The following is a 22,489-nucleotide window of genomic DNA, read 5'->3' on the forward strand; positions in this document are numbered from 1 at the left end:
GATTCGAACCCGGGACCCTCAGATTGAAAGTCCTACGCTTTAACCACTCGGCTACTGTGCCCGTCTAATATCTTTAAAGCCTGCACTGCGTGTGATAAACAGGTCTTTTTTTTTTTCTTTTTTTTTTTAAAGCTTATTCATATACTCATTCAGTCAAGTCGCGTGCTCTAACCACTGTGCCCCGACACTCCAGATTACTCTGGCGTGATGGAGGAGGTCAGTTTGACAGGATCGATGATGCCACGATAATCATGTCTGCGACTGGCTGTATCCAGGCTTAATAAAAGAGATGTGGAGTGATGGTCTAGAGGTAACGCGTCCGCCTAGGAAGCGAGATAATCTGAACGCGCTGGTTCGAATCACGGCTCTGCTGCCGATATTTTATCCCCCTCCACTAGACCTTGAGTGGTGGTCTGGTCGCTAGTCATTCGGATGAGACGATAAACCGAGGTCCCGTGTGCAGCATGCACTTAGCGCACGTAAAAGAACCCACGGCAACAAAAGGGTTGTTCCTGGCAAAATTCTGTAGAAAAATCCACTTGGGTTGGAAAAACAAATAAAACTGCACACAGGAAAAAATACAAAACAAGAGAGGCAGAGCCTTCAAGACTCACTTGTGATACACTTTTTAAAAAAATCCAAGCTTTTTATGTATTGAGTATAATGCATTTACTGTTATATTTATATTTTTTATATTCTCTAAACTTGGCACTTTGATCTGATATTCGACCCAACAAAGGATCTGTCATTATTTTCATTTTTTGTTCAAACAGGAACTTCTTTTGCTAAGCATGAAAGTTTTGTTTATTGCAAACGTTTTGCTGCAGGCAGTAAAACAAGGGAAATTACTCTGCTGGGGGACTTAGTTTGCTTTAAACTGATCTTTCTCATCTTAAACATTACATTTTGAAATTATACTCAATACATAAAAAGCTTGGATGTTTTTTAAAAAGTGCATCATAAGTGAGTCTTGAAGGCCTTGCCTCTCTTGTTTCAAAATGTAATGTTTAAGATGAGAAAGATCAGTTTAAAGCAAATTAACTCCCCCTAGTATTACAGAGTAATTTCCCTTTTTTACTATCTGTACCAAAACGTTTGCAAAATAAATAAAACTTCCATGCTTAGCAAAAGAAGTTCCTGTTTGAACAAAAAATGATAATAATGACTGCTCTAGCTGTTGGGTCAGAATATCAGATCAAAGTGCCAAGTTTAGAGAATACAAAAAATATAAATATAACAGTAAATGCAGTTTGCATATAATTAGGCTTCATTCTTTATTTTTTTGTGCCCATCCCAGAGGCGCAATATTGTTTTAAACAAGATGACTGGAAAGAACTGAATTTTTCCTATTTTTATGCCAAATTTGGTGTCAACTGACAAAGTAGTTGCAGAGAAAATGTCAATGTTAAAGTTTACCACGGACACACAGACACACAGACACACAGCCACACACACACACACACACACACACACAGACAACCGAACACCGGGTTAAAACATAGACTCACTTGTTTACACAAGTGAGTCAAAAAATGGGTGGCACTGTAGTGTAGCGACGCGCTCTCCCTGGGGAGAGCAGCCCGAATTTCACACAGAGAAATCTGTTGTGATAAAAACAAATACAAATACAAAAATACAAGTGCGAACTTGCGTGCGTAAAACGCTGACGGACAGTGTGGATATATAGTTTGCAACGACCACAGAAGTCAGCTGCCCATCGCGTGCGCGCGTAAAACGTTGACGGACAGAGCATATATATAGTTTGAAACGACCACAGTAGTCAACTGCCCATCGTTCATATGCCAGGCAGCAGCAACCACAGCGTGTGGAGAGACTTGGGCAATCCTGTTATGGGCGTTCTTGAGGAGCTGAGGATTATTGTGGTGTGAAGTCCTTATATTGACCGTCGTCGTGAATCTTAACGAATGATGATCATGATAATAGTGTGCTGTCGTTTAGGATTCCTATGAGACAGACGGACATCACGGCAAGGTATGTTCCGGTCGGTGTTGGGTTTATTTTTTGGATGTTGTTGTCGTTGTTTCTGCTGTTATGTCTCTATTTTTTCGTATGTTGCTATTTGCTTGCTGGTGTGTGTTTTTGTTTTGTTTTTTGTTTAAAAAAAATTATTACGATACTCATCATCATCATCATCATCTTTTTCTTGTTCTTGTTCTTGTTCTTCTTCATCGTAATCATCTTCATTCTTGCTTGTCTTTATTTTGGTGCCTCAATTGCACGCCATTTCATTCCTGCAATTTGTCGTTGTTGCTGAAACCAGAGAGAAACAACAGAAAAACAACAACAACCAAACACATTTACGTTGAAGACAAAATACCATAGACTGATTTCCATTTGAAAAGAAAAAAAAAGACAAAAAAAGACCGTAGTTTCATCAAATAATGGTGAATGATTGTACTAATGAATTTGACTAGGCAGGTAATGGCTGTCGACAATCACGATCGCTTAATTATGGTCTGGAGTTTGGACTTCCATTAAAAAGGGATGGTGGCGAAATAGTTATACAGACAGACAGACAGATAGATAGGCAGGCAGAGATAGATAGATAGATAGATAGATAGATAGATAGATAGATAGATAGATAGATAGATAGACAGACAGACACAGAGCCACAGAGAGAGAGTTTTTGAACATCACCACAGTTTTCCCTCTCATCAATTGTGTAAAAAAAAAGTTTTCAAATTGATCTATTCCGTGAAAGTATGTTGACATTTCTTGCATTCTATCAGATCTCCCTCCAAAAACTACACAGACAGATTTTTTCATTTATCACTACTATCATTTCTTGTTTTTACTAAATGTTTTTCAAGATTATTTTCGTCCTATTTCTAATGTACTTTCAATAGAATGAAAGCTTTGGAGGAGGTGCAGGATCGTGAATTGTACCTGTGAATATTACTAACACCAAAGTCTCAATGGCATAACTTAGTCAGACACAGGGGGATGGACTTGGGGAGGGTGGACAGAGGCGTACGGGAGGTGGGAGGAGGGGCACGGGGGGCTCGGGGGGCGGGGAGGGTTGGCGGAGGGATATTGGAGGCAGGTTACTTCCATTGCCAGTCCTGTCGTTTCAGGTGTAAAAAAAAAAAAAAAGAAAAAGAAAAAGAAAAATGCCTCTGTCATTTGGAGAGAACTCCACGGACCGCAGGTTGACGACTTTTGAAAGGTTGAGAGTCTCCTTTGTCTTGTCCTTTCTTCCTGGAATCTCATTCCTTTCTTCTTCTGCAGGGTCATTTTCAAAATTAATAGCTATTATGGGTTTTTTTTTGTTTTTTTTTTTCAAGTCTAAGCTTAGTCGGCTGATCAACAACCATCTACCTGAAGATCTAGTCATCAGCCCCAGCCACATGTAATATGCGGCTTTTGTTCAAACGTGCGTGCGTGCGTGCTTGCGGGCGTGTGTGTGTGTGTGTGTGTGTGTGTGTGTGTGTGTGTGTGTGTGTGTGTGTGTGCGTGCATGCATGTGTGAGTGTGCTTGTGTGTGTGTGTGTGTGTGTGTGTGTGTGCAGTACGTGCATGTGTGAGTATGCACAAGTTTTTATTTTGATATGCACTTGTATGTATCCTGATTTCTACTGTATCTGTGTTTGTGTATGATTTTCTATTTATGTTCGTACCTTGTTATGTACTATCCCCCCCCCCCCCCCCCCCCAATATTCCTTGTGACCCTGGTACACTTGGTAATAAAGACATATTCTATTCTTCTATTCTAGTTTCCATCACTGCGTTCTTGTTCATTTTAATGTTTAAGTTTCATGTAAATTCAAAGACCTTCGTCTCCTTTTACCCTGTATTCAAGTATCACAGCACACAAAAAATGAACAACGAAGGGGATATTGCAGCTCCTTGATCACATCCTCTTTTTAGTTCCAAGATGATTTTCCATTATCCAATGCAATAACGATAGGTGATATTTTACATACTGCAACGTACCATCATGATTCCAGTTAACTTGGACACTTTTTTTTTCAAGATCACAAGAAATTTATATTCCTTTTTGACTCACTTGTGTAAACAAAATGAGTCTATGTTTTAACCCGGTGTTCGGTTGTCTGTGTGTGTGTGCGTGTGTGTGTGTGTGTGTGTGTGTCCATGGTAAACTTTAACATTGCCATTTTCTCTGCAAATACTTTGTCAGTTGACACCAAATTTGGCATAAAAATAGGAAAAATTCAGTTCTTTCCAGTCATCTTGTTTAAAATGATATTGCACCTCTGGGATGGGCACACAAAATAAATTAAAAAAGAAGCCAAATTATATGCAAACTGAATTTACTTTTATCTTTATATATATATATATTATCAAAACTTGGCACTTTGATCTGATATTCTGACACAACAACAAGCGCAGTCATGTTTATCATTTTTTTGTTCAAACAGGAACTTCTTTTGCTAAGCATGCAAGTTATATTTATTTTGCATGTCTTTGGTGCTGATAGTAAAAAAGGGAAATTAATCTGTCATTAATGCTAGGGGGCTTAATTTGCTTTAAACTGATTTTTCTCATCTTAAACATTACATTTTGAAATTATACTCAGTACGTAAAAAGCTTGTGTGTTTTACTCTCAGTGTACAGGGCTTTCACTATGTTCATTCGCCCAAGTGGTCTTTTTCAGAAAATACTAAAATCAATAGGACGAGTGGACTTTATAGATCTGTTGGCTGAGCCCTGAAGGTCATGGGCAAAAATCAGTTGCATACACATATTTATACATAATCAAAGCGCGTACTCACATTCTTTGCAAACGCGAACGACGCCATTTTGTTTCAAGCTGTTGACCTGCCCCTTCAGTCCTATATTCAATCGACAATACACGATAACATGTGATGGAAAGTTGGAGAAGGAGACCGTTAAATATTTATTCAGAGAAAGATTTGTGAACGCCTCATCACTTACAGGATTATGCCCCAAACTGCCATAAAATTATCCACAGAATCAGTCGGAATTCACAGTTAAAAATAATAAACCATGAGAGTTAATAGCCTTGAATTGGTGAAACGTAAACATTTCCAGTCTTGACTTTTCTCAAAATGAAGTCCTTTTCACTTCATACGAAGTTTAGAAGTACTTGTACTTGGCTCTACATGTTATTAGTTTAACAAAATACTCAATTTTCATATCAACTTTGAAACTATAAATCTAGAATGAACATAAAAGAGAAATTGAATCGACTGTGTCAACCGGGTGTAACTAAACTTGTACATCTATCTAGATCCAGAGAAAACGGCTAAATGTTGCAGCGTGATTGCGGCGATAGCCACGTCTCCTTTACCGAGGACTTAAAAAAGAATTTTTAATTGCCCTTAAAGATTTTTTAAATACCCAAGATACACCAGAATAATATGATTTAAACAGCGTTCTCACTGCGAATACCGCAATCGATTTATCGCCCTTTAAAAAAGCATGTTTAAAAGTTATATTTTTGAACGTCAGTTAAGGAGCCACGATAGTGTAATGGGTAAGACAATATCTTCTCATCCGAGCACGCGGGGTTCGAATCTGCCGTTAGGACTTTTTTTTCTTCTTTTTCTTTTAACCCGAAGCTTTATAATAACAAATACAGAACACATTTTAACGATTAGATTTTTTTAAAGTGTATCACAAGTGAGTCTTGAAGGCCTTGCCTCTCTTGTTGTTGAATAATGTGTTTTATCGTTCATTCTTAGAGTATATCAAGCCTAAAACTTAACTTCTTAAAAGGGAAGCGTTCATTCATTAAAAAAAAAGAAAGAAAAAAAAAGGAGGCATAATGGAGTCGCCAACACTTGAAGACATTGAACCTCTGGTTCAGAAACAAGCTGCCATGATAAAGATTAATGCAGCAGATACGCATGTTGAAGTTTTTAACGATCTACTTAACACATTGGCAAAACGAATATTTTTGCCTTTGAGTATAGGATGGTAACACTGAAGTCTTCGAACTTTCAAAATGAGCTATTTTTGGATATATCTGCATATTCCACAAGAAAAGAAACTGAAATGGTGATGAAATGTATGATATGAATTCGCATGGGACCAAAAAACAAACAACACACACAGACACACAGAGACACTCACAGACACACACCCACACACAAACACACGCCTCACAGACACACACACGCGCGCGCGCGCGCACACACACACACACAAACACACACACATACACACACACACGCACGCACGCACACACACACACACACACACACACACACACGAACAAAAAAGACCACTGAAACAAAATAAGAAGCAAAAGAAAATTCTGTTTTCTTATTATCATCGATGCATCAAGGTTATTTATTTTTTTCCAATGTTTTATTCATCATGATCTTCTTCTGACTCCCAGGGCTGCAACTCCCACGTTCACTCTTATGAACACAAGTGGGCTTTTACGTGTATGACCGTTTTTACCCCGCAATGTAGGAAGCCATACTCCGCTTTCGGGGGATTCATCATGATCAAATGATAAGAGCGCTGGATTCTAGCTGAGTTCGAGCCCCGTCGCACCTAAAGGGTTAATGGTGGAATTATTGTTTATTAATCTCCCAGATCAACATATGTGCAAACATGCTGGTACCTGAACCCCCTTCAATCATTCACACACTCTGTGTGAGTGAGTGAGTGAGTGAGTGTGTGTGTGTGTGTGTGTGTGTGTGTGTGTGTGTGTGTGTGTGTGACTGAAATATGATTGAACGACACAGGAAACGAACGATGAGCGCCCAGTAGTAGGTACTCAGGTGCTGAACGCTGAACGCTGAAATGTTTAATGTCATCAGCTGAAAAGCTCTGGTGACATAGTAGATGCTAATCAGAACAAAATGGTGCAAAATAGATCAAATGGAACAGAAAGGGGAAAAAAAAACACACAAAAAACCAAACAAACAACAGAATTGAAACAACATAAACTAACAAGAGATTTGCGACACTTTGGCACTTTGTCACTAGCTTAAAGTACATGTGACATGGGGTAATGTGCCTTTTTTCAGTAGTTCGTCTCCAAGGTTTGGACAGTACACAGAAAACAAAATGCAGTAAATCATATAATAAATATTTACGCATGTAACATCGACACACATCATATCAATACAAACACATACTAAAGTACATATAAATCCTGATATAATCATTTATGCCTCAATATCAAAACCCATCATATCAATACAAACACATCAAATAATTACAATGTCGAGCCCTTCCTTTTTATCTGTGCTTTTTTCCTCATTGAACCCATACTAATTTTTAATTGATTAATGAGTATTTGGACCGATGATGGAAGTTTTCCGTATATCTGTTGCCTCAGATACATATCTTGCAAGTGAAAATATCATATCTTCATTTTCTGTCATCAGTATGCCGAACAAATCTTTTCTCTGCGCTGGAGCTGTATTGAAAATGGTACAGTTTTTTCGCAATTTATTGGATCTTTTGCGGTTAGATATGAAATGATTTTTATCTTCTGGGCTTTCGCAACACATTGGGCAAGGAGATTTTGCTACGTCTGAACGAACCATCTTTCTTTAGCATTCAGTCCAAGTCCTTTCAATCTGAGTTTCGCAAAGCAGATTTTATGCCATTTTTTTTTTAATAATTTTAATATAAGATAAGATAAGAATAACTTTATTATCTCCAACTGGAGAAATTTGGTCAGGTGCCTTATCACAACATAGACAAGTAAACAACATGGGGACCATAACTGTAAAAGTCGACAACAGCTTTTACGAATATTACGAAGATACAAATGTAAAAAATATCACATACACCGTTTCATACATACATCCACACACTGCAAATAGTATTCTTAATGTAAAAACAGAAATAATTAAGAAACATTATTTGAATATAATTATAAACATAGCCTACTATACTGCACATTGATTATAATAGATAAGATAAGAATAAAGATAAATTGCGGAAAACCGCAACCACATAATCAGCACATACCCGCACCCCCCCCACCCCCACCCCCACCCACCCCACACATGCGGATTACTTGATTAAACAAGAGTAATAAACATATGTTCTCAAATAAAAAAATTTCACATATTCGCTTTTAAAAACATTGCAATTAATTATTACATCGTAATTATTAAATAGAAATATATTTAGAATATGGACGTTAGCATTAGACATATTCCATTGTACATTCATCCTGCATATTGCACATTATTCCTCCTACATATTGCACATTCATTATAACTAATTGTCACGTTTTTAAGCTCAGTAAACACACACACACACACACACACACACACACACACACACACACACACACACACACACACACACACACACACACACACACACACACACACACACACACACACACACCACAACTAGAACAAGGTACAGCCTATCATGCACGAACTTTCACACGTCTCACATGAGAGTGCGCGCGCAGGCGCGCGCGCGCGCGCACACACACACACATACACAGAGACACAGACACAGACACAGACACACACACACACACACACACACACACACACACACACACACACACACACACACACACACACACACACACACACACAGAGTTCTCAAGAATATACTTCTCGGTTTGAAATATTGATTTAAATAAATATAACCATTTATACCCATCATTGCTTTCTATATCTCCGTACCAATTTTGTTTGTAACGGGCTAAAAGTCTATCTTTAAATTCCGATACAAAGCCGCTCTCGTGCCCTGCTCCTTGGCACATCCAAACAAGACCGAATCCATGTTCCGTTAGTGTTTTCTTCATGTGGAATACTCAGTTCTGTTTGCCCTTCTCCTCTTGCAGCAGCAGCATCTCGTGTGCTTGTCTACACAATCGTGATGTTGGCAGTCTTGTTAGTTTGAGCCAATATTTTATGCATCTTACAGTTGATGTAATATGCAATGGGTACCTGCCGGTTTCGCCATACATCATAGTATTTGATGAATGTAATGGGACACCAAGAAAGCGCTTCATTGCAAATGTATGTACAGGTAGGCAGCCTGAATGACTGCGTGTCTGTAAAAAGCGCTTAAAATTTGGTCTCTGACGACAGAAGACAGGTGTATATAAGTATCGTCATCATCATCGTCGTCATTATCATCATCAGAAATCATTAGGATGCTTGAAGTTTTCTCTGGTTATTCAAGCATGGCACAAAGTAGGACTGAGGAAGGACAGAGGACACACTTCCTTGGTGAGCTTGTAATATTGGCTGAGTGAGTGAGTGAGTGAGTGAGTGAGTGAGTGACTCTCTCTCTCTCTCTCTCTCTCTCTCTCTCTGTGCATGTGTGTGTGTGCATGTGTGTGCGTGTGTGTGTTTGCATTCGCTACCCCCCCCCCCCCCCCCCAACCTTTTTTGTGGGAAACAACCCACAGTCGATGCTTGCATTCACTTACCAAAAAATGTACGTCAGAAAAGTCATGGAAATCACATGTTATAACAACAACTTTAACAACATAAGCTAAATAAATAAAAAAAAACCACATTATTTTGATGCTACGTCATATAGCTAAGTGAACAAGAACGTAGAAAATTCATTGTCCTTATAATACGTACATGACACACTATTGACGTTCTTTCGTTTCATTGTGAATGCCGTGATATTCCGTTTCCAGGAAGATGGAGAGAAGATGGAGAGGATTCCGGAAAAAGTTTCTGCAAGGACTTTGGCTTCTGGTTCTCTGGACATGTCTCACGGTCACAGGACAAAGCACCCCATTCCGTGGGAATGAGACATCCAGACACAGACCTCAACATCTTAAAGAACCCCGTCCCACGAACGTGACCCAACTTCCCAGTGAGACCACCAGCACGCGGAACAAAAAACCCATGGTAAGAAATGATGATCACACGTCTGATTATTACATGACAAAATCTACACCGGTTGCGCCACTGACAGTGACTGGAAAATCTCCATGTAAAAGCGTGACAGAACAAAGACTAGCAGGAGACGGGACCATTGAGTTTACAGAGGACCAGGAAGACTGCAGCAGTGTGCGACTGTGGGACATCAGGGCATCCTCACCAAGTGACGGAATCATCTTACAGTTCAATGACGTGTACATGGGTTATATGTGCGTCCTGCGGATCTCCACTTTCACGGCCGACTTAGAGAGTGTGGAGAAGAGAATTTTTACCTCCAACAGGACTATCTTTCAACGCTTCAGTCCTCTATTGCTGAAGGAAACAAGAGTCTTCATCCAGCTGGTTGCCGTCGGTGCATCCTCGATTGTGAACATCTCTTACTTCGCTTCTCCCGCCTCCAAAATGCCACCTCGCGTGTACCCAAAAACAGAACTGACCACCAGCATGTCAATGTATGACTGCTCCGGGAACAGAACCGTCCCCACGGCTTTCAGATGCAACATGCTCCAGCAGTGTGTCTCCAACGAGGACGAGGAGGGGTGTGAGTACATCAAACAAGGATGTGAGAAAGGGTGGGCACCTTACAAGGATCAGTGTTTGAAGATGGATCTCTTCGTGTCAGTGAGATCCTGGGATCGAAAATACTCCCCCATCATAGTGAAGGACAGCTGCGTCTCCAAGTACGGGGCTACGCTGGCCAGGCTGCCCGACCCTGAAGGGATCAGACTGGTGGGTAATCTGCTGCGTCAGAGTGGCGCCGTTGGAGTGACCGTGGGCCTTCACAAAGTGAGGCCTGTGTCTAAACGGCTGCGGCACCTATACAGGTTCTCTTTTTTCTTTCTTTCTGTATTTCCAAAACAACAACAACAACATCCATTTAGTTGCTCCTTTTCCTTTTCTTTCCTGCATTTTGGTGTGTCACCCTCTCTCTCTCTCTCTCTTTCTGTCTATCTATCTTCTGCTTCTCCCTCATCTCTCTCAAAAAATCGTATTTCTTTTTTTTTTCAGCACATACTCTTACAAAGAAGGTATGACGCAAATAAAATTTGTACACTCACTTTTGATTTTCACACAGACACATACGCACAAAGGCACAGGCACACACAGAGACACAGGGAGACACAAAGGCACATACACAGACCCACAAAAACAGACACACGCGCACGAACGCACGGACGCAAGCACACACACACACACACACACACACACACACACACACACACACACACACACACACACACACACACACACACACACACACACAACTGTAATATTAGCTCGCAAATAAAATATTTATGATAAGATGAATTTACTTATCTAGTCAAATGGTATAGCTGTATACTAGCTAGATCTACACTAGCTTGGGAACGATGTGATGGGAGAGAGTGGAGATGAGAAAAACACAAACATAAACAGGGCTTAGGGGACTGAAGTAGGTGCTGACAAAGGCATTTCTGCAACACATGAACAGTTTCCAGCTTACCAGCTGATGTGTTCTTCACTAGAGAAGAGCAAAGCAACCAAGTAGTATAGAAATATTAGAAAGGTAAGTACAAATGAGATGTGTTCTTCTATATCCGTGGAGATGAGGAGGCAAAAGAAAGTACCACAGAGCACGTGAATCAACGACAACTAATACATTTTGATTTATTCTGCTTGACCTGTTTACATATTTATGGAAGCGCGAATGAAACAACATACAACATTTCCACCTTACCCACCAGTCTTCTAAATTTTCTTCTTTTTTTTCCTTCGTGTTTCTCTTCTATCAGGCCGATTACTCTGGTGATAATAAATTTAATCTCATGTTAGTATTGATATTAGCATTATTTTACTATATTATGTACTGTTTGTTTATTTGTTTTATTTCATTATTTCATTACTTACTGTTTAGGAATGTTATTTGATACCATTGATAATATGGTTCATCAGCCGTCATGATAAAATTGAAGTGCAACGTTGTGAGCACAGTATAAGCTTTAAGCTTGTTGATGCTCTTTTGTCATTCATTGCATTGTAATCATGTGTATTGTTGAATAATTAAAGATTATTTAAACCATATGGGGAAAAAAAACTAACAACAAAAACAACAACCAAAAAACCAAACATGTGGAATAACGATCCATTATGCTGTGTGCAGGTATAGATGGCAATAGTGAAAAAAAAAAATCGAAAAAAAACAAACATGTGGCCTGATGATCCGTTGTGAGTTTCAGTTTCAGTTTCAGTAGCTCAAGGAGGCGTCACTGCGTTCGGACCAATCCATAAAAAATTATACGCTACACCACATCTGCCAAGCAGATGCCTGACAACCAGCGTAACCCAACGCGCTTAGTCAGGCCTTGAGAAAAAAAAAGAAGAAAAAAAGAGTTAATAAATAATAGATAAATACATAAAAAAGAACTACTACTACTACTACTAATAATAATAGATATAAGGCGCAAAAACTTGATGAAGTCAAATATAAGCGTACCAAAAAAAAAAAAAAAAAAAGAAAAAAAAAAAAAAGATCCGTTGTGATCTGTGCAGGTTTTTATGGCAATGGGGAGACAAAGGCAGCCCCATAGCCCACGAACAACAACAGCTCCAGAGGGAAGGGATGCTGTTGAGCTGCGCAGAACTCAGCCTCAACAACGGCCTCCGTATTCGGCCCTTGAAATGCCTGTCTACATTCCACGCTAACAACGGCTACGTTTGCATGAGACCCAAGCCTGCTCAGCCTGACGTCCCGGCAAAACGATTCTCCTTCAGCGCTCACTTCCCGCCACCCAGTCGCCCACTTGACCGAACACCCACAAAGCAGTGTGCTCACGGTTCTTTGGTGCAGACGTTCCATCGCTGCCGGTCTGGTGGTGACGCGGCCCACCAGCTGTCCCCCAACGGTTTTGCCGTGTTCCATTGTCGTTACGGACCACCTGTACACTACACCTTGGTCTGCGATGGGAACGGCGACTGCGTTGATGGAAGTGATGAACGGGATTGTGATGTCGAGACAGGCTACACGGGTGATGAGTCCACCTTCGTTTGTGACAATTTCCAGATGGTGACCCAGAATCAGCGATGCGATGGTGGTGTGCCTGACTGCTTCGACACATCGGACGAGGAGGACTGCTTTGTATGCTCGGCGGGAGCAGTGGTGAGACCATGATGGTGGCAATGGGGATTCACTATGCTCCTTTATTGAACCCCGCCCCCTGCCACTCCCCCCCCCCCCCCCCACGCCCCCACACCTCCCCACTCCTACCCTTTTTTTTCCCCTAGAGATCAGGCTATAACGCCATTGGGATGGTCTACAATTATCTGTATACACGCATGTTTTGCACACATCCACCCCCACACCACACCTCCCCCACCCTCGTGCTAAATAGATGTCATTGCTTATGGCCAGTATTAGCAAGAAATGGGAAATGTCTGTCTGAGTCACGAGCGCGTCTTCTCTCTTTCTCTCTCTCTCTCCTTTCTTTTATCACTATTGTTTTACTTTATATATATATATATATATATATATATGTGTGTGTGTGTGTGTGTGTGTGTGTGTGTGTGTGTGTGTGTGTGTGTGTGTGTGTGTGCGTGTGTGTGTGCGTGTGCGTGTGTGTGTGTGTGTGTGCGCGCGCGCGCGCGTGTGTGTGTGTTGATATGCTTTGAATTGAAATTTACTCTGAGAGAGAGAGAGAGAGAGAGGAGAGAGAGTGGGGGAGAGAGAGGGAGAGAATCTTACCTGTTTTTCATTGGTCATAGATGTGTCCGGGCTTCGGCTGTATCGACAAACGCCAAAGTAACTACATAGATGGCTGTCCCCGCCATATGAACCAAGAACAACTGGAGTCACATCACCCTTTCCTCGTGGTACTTGACGGCCGTGGCATGTCCCGGACTGAAAGCACGGAAGGAAACGACATGGAAGGAACCTTCCAGTGCACCAATGGTAACCTCCTCCCTTCCTTCCTTGTCAACAACGGCGAGCTCGACTGCTACTTCGGCGAAGATGAGAGCATCCCCTCTGAGAATGTCACATGTCCCGGTTTTTACAGGTGTCAATACTCTGGCAATTGCGTGCACCCTGACTTCATTTGTGATGGGATCTATCACTGTCCTTACAAAGATGATGAACGTTACTGCGACCTTCCCTGCCCAGCGGACTGTGTTTGTGAAGGGTATGCCTACTTCTGTACCAACCTCTCTGAACCACAGACTCTGTGGCAAGCGCGTTATTTGGATCTTAGTGGAAGCGTAAACGTGTCCTTAGAATCCTTAGGGATAACCGAAAGGTTGCAGTTTTTGAATATTTCCCATTGTGGACTGGACACTGTTTATATCAGAAACAAATCAAAGTTGAAAATAATTGATATGAGCTTCAACAACTTGAGTAACCTGTCGTCTCTGATATTTGAACAGCTAACTGCAGTGAAAACTTTGAACTTGTCAGGCAATCCGTTCGTTAGGGTTCTAGATTCGTCCTTCCGTGAGTTTATAATGTCGTCAGGTCTAGTTAGTCTTAATCGTCTTGAAATCACTGACACAAACCTTGAATCAGTTGAAGACAAGGCGTTAAGCGCACTGACCAAGCTTACAACTTTAGATATCCGAAGAAATAGGATCAAGTTATATCATAAAGACATCTTCTATGGTCTAAGTAATTTGCATACTCTGCTCACTGATAATCAGAAGCTATGTTGCAGTCATTTCCATACAGATTTGTCTCGGTGCCTTGCACCTGTAGACGAACTGTCTTCATGCAGAGACCTGTTACGGTCACACTTTTTCAGGGTGTTTCTTTGGGTGTTTTCTGTGCTGTCAATTACTGGCAACGCTAGTGTTCTCATGTACAGATTGCTTGCCAAAGAACATGTCTCATCTCCTGCTTTCCGTGTACTGGTCAGTAACCTCTGCATCGCGGACACCTTCATGGGTATCTACATGATGATCATTGGCATCGCAGACGTGAAATTTCATGGTGACTATGTGTCCAAAGAAAGAGAATGGAAAAGTAGTGCAGCATGTACGATTGCAGGATTCCTTGGCCTTCTATCCAGCGAGGTGTCTGCATTAGTCATCTGTCTCATTACTCTGGATCGACTGCAGGTCTTGTATTTCCCGTTCAAGAGACAGTTCCACCTAAAACGGCGTTCTTCTTTAGTTGTCTGTGGTATTGTGTGGGTTCTTGGTCTGTCCATTGCAGTTGCCCCATTTATGCTTAGTTTAGACTTTTATGGGGAGACGAGCATTTGTCTCCCACTTCCAGTCACTCGTCACCAGTTCTCTGGTCAGCTGTATGCCTTTGGGGTTTTCATTGTCTTGAATTTTGGTCTTTTTGTTCTCATTGGCATTGGCCAGATTTTCATTTACCGTGCAGTTTTAAATTCAAGTAAACTGACAGGGACACGTCGGCGTTCGGAAGAACTCACCATCGCTCGCCGGCTTTTCCTTGTAGTTTTCACAGACTTCTGTTGCTGGTTTCCTATTGGTCTGACGGGTCTGCTGGCCTACTGTGGAATTCCTATCCCTGGGGAGATAAATGTCTGGGCTGCCATCTTTATTCTGCCACTTAATTCTGCAATCAATCCTTTTTTGTATACTTTGAACATGTTGCTGGAGAAGAGAAGAGAGAAACAACTGGTGCAGAAAGCTAAGAAGATTCTACACAACATGCAGTGTGAGCTGCCCAGAATGGAACCAAGTTTTGCAGAAGAGGTTGTCCGTGTCTGCATCCGATCCGATGTGGTGAAAAGGGAGCAAATGATACAGTGGTTAGATATCCACCAAGACAATCACGTGGATTACCATCAATCAGGTAAAAGAACTTAATCATTTCGACTAGACTCTATGTAGTCCAAACACTCTGTTAAAACCACAAATGTTGGTACATGGTCAGAATCTTTGACCATTTCTGCAGAAGGAAGTTTATTTTTATCTTTTTAAACTCAAGGTTTGTTTGTTTTTTTCCTGGAGAAAAAGGTGCCAGCAAAATCGAACACTGTTGATTGCTGGAATTCTAATCAGTACCAATGTAATGCTAACTGTCCCCAGTTCTGAAAAGAAATAACTCTAATACAGTATTCATGTTTGACGGAACTGGACACAACATCGCTGCTTCTCTATTTCTACAATATTTACATTTTATTTTCTCTTTGCATTGCTTCCAACAGGATATTGCTATACAAGAACCCCGAATATGAAACACGCTTTATGAGCTCTAGAATCTCTTTAACAATACATACCAACAGTATGCATTTCTCTGAATGAAGTATTTTTCATCATTCTTACATAATACTCGTACACGTCAATGTTTCAATGACTTCATTTTTGATATGTCAAATCGTAGCTATGATTGTATTGCTTCTGAAATATTTCATTGGTTCATGTTAGTTTTGCTATTTTATGCCTGGGTTTGTCAGCGTACATGTAATAGAAAAGATTCCTGTTTGTTGTTGAGCAGACCTCTTGGTATTTGAACCATTTTCTGATGATCGTGATGTTCTCTGTACTGTGCTGGAGCCAGATTTCAACTTGCAGGGTTTCCGTTTCCCCAGTGAGGCTTAAAGCGAGGCAAAAAATGATTTTCTTACTCTCCCAGGTAACTTGCTAGACCTTTAAAACAGGCGTTTTAAAGAACTGCTCTATTTGTATTTCTCTTTTTCGTCACAACAGATTTCTCTGTGTGAAATTCGGGCTACTCTCCCTAGGGAGAGCACGTCGCTACACTGAGAGCGCCACCCATTTTTTTGTAGTAATTCCTGCATGCACTTTTATTTGTTTTTCCTATCGAAGTAGATATTTCTATAGAATTTTGCCAGGGACAACCCCCTTGTTGCCGTGGGTTCTTTTACGTGCGCTAAGTACATGCTGCACACGAGACCTCGGTTTATCGCCTCATCCGAATAACGAGCGTCCACACCACCACTCAAGGTCTAGTGGAGGGGGAGAAAATATTGGCGACTGTACCGTGAATCGAACCAGTGCGCTCAGATTCTCTAGCTTTATATATGGACGTGTTACCTCCAGGCCATCACTCCAGACCTTTAAAACAGGCGTTTTGATGAACTGCTCTTTACATGATAGTCACAGCAGTCCAAGTACTCTTCTTTGCAAGACATCCAGTTCTCGCATTTCTCTAATCATGTGCTGATCTGCTCAATGAACTAGATATCCCGGTGTTTGTCCTGCTTGTCTGCATTCATTCACACAAATCAAAAGAACGCTTTTGTCATTTTAGTAAAGAGTTGCTTTTCATGATTTGTCCCGTGTTACTAGTAACTGTCTATCCGATCTACTCCCTAACTGAATTAAAGGTGCTTTGGAGGTAAATTGCACTTCATTCGCTACTACCTAAGCTCCTGACAATTTTTACCTGTGGTTTTTCATCTTTCTTATGTGAATAATCGTAACAGGGCAATGCGCTGGAATGGAGTACTGCCATTTTGGTTGTTAAAGGTATTGATTTGGTTTGGTAACTCAAAGTCATTCTCATATTGTTTGTTCACATGTCATGTTGGTACTGTTCGCTTCTGCAAGTTCACATGTACGTTTACATGCACACCTGACTGCACATCTGGGTACGGGAAGGAACTCTAGCTGCACTGATTGTATGATTACAGTTTTTTTCCAAGCTGTTTTCCATCCTGTTGATTTCCATCTATCATTTTTCTGATGTGTTAAAAGTTCACCGCTTCTTCAACCGCTTATGATTCATGTGTTGTGCCATGTGCGAGAAACTTCACCGTTCCTTTCTTCTGTTGTTGTTGTTGTTGTTGTTGAACGTGTTTATCATTCCAAAGGAGCTCTGTATATTCATATTGTGTAAAGCTTTTTTTTCCCTGTTGGCTTAACAAATCTTTCTAAAAGATCAAGTCTGCTACATTTGATATTTTACTGAATTCTAATGAATACTTGCGTCCAGTGCAGAATGAACTTCTTGAAAAGGGGTCAATAAATGTTTCACCAATTTCTTCTGAATGTACTATTACCCCCAGAATTTCCTTGTCCTTCCTTGTACATTTATCAACATTTTGTGTGGACCAAGCACTCCATTTTAATGCATTCTGTTTTTCACATAAGTATTTTTATGACAGTATTGGTGTAACTTTATGCAGACACTGTCAGGACATGCAACGTATGTCTCATGTTGAAGCTTCATTCTCAGTGTGATGGTATATACAACAGTCTTATGAATTTTTGTCTGTCCACAGCTATGTGCATAATTATCTTGATCACTTTAAAAAAAAATCCCCATCCACATCTCTTCCGAATTATCATTTATTTTTGTCAGAGCAGCTAGATACTCTGTGTAATGCATATACTTTTTCTTATTTTCAAACACTTCACCCATTGTCACAAATTGATATTCTTCTATTATAATAAAGGATTTGCGCAGTATTCTTCCACTGCATGAACAGCCATGAACAAGCGAGCAATATATGGACAGACCTGTCCCTAAATCCTTGTTCGCAAATCCAAGTCATGATTTGAATGGGTAATTATATGACAGAATATAATAGAGTGCTTTCAAAGCATCGCCATTTTGCAAATATTTCATACACGATTCAACATGATTAATTTTTTTTTTTTATACACGACATCACCTACTTTCCCCCATGTTTTGCACAGTAATTGCGTGGTTGTTGAACCAAACTGATGGATCATCCTCTTCTCTAACCCACAACTGTCCATTGAGTAGATCACATGACTGGCCTTGCCACACTCTCACCGCACGGATGAAACTCAGTGAACTGGAAATGGAAAGTAAGATAATCGTGAATCCAGGGCATGATGAGCGACACAATTTGCCACACGTAACCTATATTTAAAAAAAAAATTAAGATATTTGTTTAGGGTGCGTTGACGATGACGCGATGGCGATTCATTTACATTAAACACCCGAAAGCGGAGTATGGCTGCCTTCATGGACGGGGTAAAAACGGTCGTACACGTAAAAGACCACTCGTGAACGCGGGAGTTCCAGCCCACGAACGAAGAAGAAGAAGAAGATTTAGATAAAAAATACAAGACAGCTATGTGGTGTGCCTTCCTTGATCAATATTTTCGGCCCAAGCCAGATGGGCTGGCCATGTCTTCAGGATGTCTGACAGGATGAAGAGCTGAATAAGGACAAGCAGGGGGTGGGGGGGTTGGGGAGGGGGAAGGGGGGTTGCGGGGGAAGAAATGTTCTTAAAAAAAACACACCCTAAAATGTTCCTCAAAGACCTCAGTATCGATCCAAGTGACCGGGGGTCGATTGCTGTGAACCGCCCACACCTGGCGCACCAAGATCTGTAAAGGAGCGTATGCAGCAGAAAACCATCCGCTGGTGTGCTGTCTATAAACTGTCTCGATTGCGTGCACAATAGGCCTTTTATAGACAGACGATTCTAATTTCAGAATGAGTTTTCTATCCATACATAGTACAACAGTCATTTGGCGTATGAATTAACCATTTGTAGTATAATTTTGTTGATCTCTCAAGTATGTAATCGAAACATGCCATTATAATCCTGTCAAGTGTGTAAAAAAACAACAACACACAAACAAACAAACAAACAAAAAACAACCAAAACAACAACAACAACAACAAAAACAAACAAAAACAACAACAACAACAACAACAACAAAACAAACAAACAAACCCAACAACAACAAAAAGCAAACATTCGATATTTGGTCACAATGATTATCATCTACTGATGAACCTTCGAAACAAATGCCATGACACCTTTCTTTAATGTTCATACAGCCTGTACAGATATTCGCATTGTAATGAATTAGTTACATTTGTGCGTAATTGATGTGTTCTATCTGTCATGCTTTAGCTGATATGCTTGAGCTATTGACTTTTGCTATGATTATTGTAATTATCATATTATCATACATTCATTACTGATTTGTTTCTGGCTTTTAGCGGGTTACAATGTTTGCTTACTTCAATGTTGTTATTTTTTCTGTTTGAAATGGTCCATTGGTAAACGTGGCTTGGACAAATTGTTGTTCACTGTATTATTAGGACTTTCGACGTCATTGTGATTGCCGGTGTTTTAAAAATAAATTTAGCTCAGTACTCGAAATCGAATTGTTTGTAATGTTTGTTGCTGGTTTTAATGTTCTTCCCATTGCTATTGTTCCATGCACATACACACTCACACACACACACTCACACATTTCAAAGATCTGCACATACCAACATCCGCCACAACCCCCTACACACGCGCACATACATGCATACACCTACGAACACACATGCACACATATGCGCACAGTTGCAAATGCAAACACACACTTACGCACGCAGCCGTGCATACACTCGTGTTACAAGTCCAATATCACTCAATGAAAAGAAGTTAAAAGAAGGAGATACACGCAAACACAATCGCACGACACAGACACACACACACACACACACACACACACACACACGTATATAAACGTACAGGCAGATAGACAGACAGACGACACGCACACACGTAAACGCACACATCTACACAAACATACAGGTTGACAGACGCACGACACTCAGACATCCCCCCCTTATCCCCCCCCCCCCCACAGAATCACAATACACACCCACACACATTACCACTTGCGTGTACGCTCTCTCTCTCTCTCTCTCTCTCTCTCTCTCTCTCTGTTTGATCAACGTCCCCGACTCCTTTGCCAATCACAATAAACCATTCATTCATTCATTATCTCTGTGTGTGTGTGTGATTTTTTTTCTATTTGAAATGGTCCATGACTTTGCCATGTGTGTTTGTATTTGGGTTTTTGTGTATGTACTGGTACTCACATTCAATGTATTGTTCACCAATGTGTATTGTTTATGTTCACGTGTTGTGTTTCCACACCCCAGTGAAACGAGCACACGGCCTTGTGCATTAACTCATTCAGCGCTGAGCCCAAGCAATGTCCTCGCATCAAAACTCATTTCATTAAAATGGCATACACGTTCCTACATGATCACAAACCGCAAACAAAGGGAACTAACTTCTATAGTATTTCCCGCTGTATTTCCGTCGTGTCACTTTGGAGGACAAAACGGTCAATTTAAGTATATATTGTTCGTTTTTTCCGGTTCTTTTGTGTGTGTGTTTTGTATCGATAGGTAGAAGAACCAACAGGCTATCACCTCCCTAAGGATATATGGGTAAAGCCTGAAAAAGAACCCCACCTGCCAACTCTATTGGGATGAATGGGTTAAGTATGAAACAAAAACAACAGTCACCCGAGTCTCTGTCTCTCCCTCTCCACCAGCACAGCCCCCGGGAAGCCAAGAACAACGGCTGTCAATCGACAGGGCCAGCTGACGGACAGGACGACAGACAGACATGCATCACACTGAAGGTGAGGAGAAAGAGGGCGGCCAGCTGACAGGATGACAGACAGACATGCATCACACTGAAGGTGAGGAGAAAGAGAGCGGTTATCTGACAGACAGGATGACAGACAGACATGCATCACACTGAAGGTGAGGAGAAAGAGAGCGGCCAGCTGACAGACAGGATGACAGACAGACATGCATCACACTGAAGGTGAGGAGAAAGAGAGCGGCCAGCTGACAGACAGGATGACAGACAGACATGCATCACACTGAAGGTGAGGAGAAAGAGGGCGGTTATCTGACAGACAGGATGACAGACAGACATGCATCACACTGAAGGTGAGGAGAAAGAGGGCGGTTATCTGACAGACAGGATGACAGACAGACATGCATCACACTGAAGGTGAGGAGAAAGAGGGCGGTTATCTGACAGACAGGACGACAGACAGACAGACATCACACTGAAGGTGAGGAGAAAGAGAGCGGCCAGCTGACAGGATGACAGACAGACATGCATCACACTGAAGGTGAGGAGAAAGAGAGCGGTTATCTGACAGACAGGATGACAGACAGACATGCATCACACTGAAGGTGAGGAGAAAGAGAGCGGCCAGCTGACAGGATGACAGACAGACATGCATCACACTGAAGGTGAGGAGAAAGAGAGCGGTTATCTGACAGACAGGATGACAGACAGACATGCATCACACTGAAGGTGAGGAGAAAGAGAGCGGTTATCTGACAGACAGGACGACAGACAGACAGACATCACACTGAAGGTGAGGAGAAAGAGAGCGGTTATCTGACAGACAGGATGACAGACAGACATGCATCACACTGAAGGTGAGGAGAAAGAGGGCGGCCAGCTGACAGACAGGATGACAGACAGACATGCATCACACTGAAGGTGAGGAGAAAGAGAGCGGTTATCTGACAGACAGGATGACAGACAGACATGCATCACAGTGAAGGTGAGGAGAAAGAGAGCGGTTATCTGACAGACAGGATGACAGACAGACATGCATCACACTGAAGGTGAGGAGAAAGAGGGCAGCCAGCTGACAGGATGACAGACAGACATGCATCACACTGAAGGTGAGGAGAAAGAGGGCGGCCAGCTGACAGACAGGATGACAGACAGACATGCATCACACTGAAGGTGAGGAGAAAGAGAGCGGTTATCTGACAGACAGGACGACAGACAGACATGCATCACACTGAAGGTGAGGAGAAAGAGAGCGGTTATCTGACAGACAGGACGACAGACAGACATGCATCACACTGAAGGTGAGGAGAAAGAGAGCGGCCAGCTGACAGACAGGACGACAGACAGACATGCATC

This window comes from Babylonia areolata, chromosome 23 (assembly GCF_041734735.1).
Source record: "Babylonia areolata isolate BAREFJ2019XMU chromosome 23, ASM4173473v1, whole genome shotgun sequence".
NCBI lineage: Eukaryota > Metazoa > Mollusca > Gastropoda > Neogastropoda > Buccinidae > Babylonia > Babylonia areolata.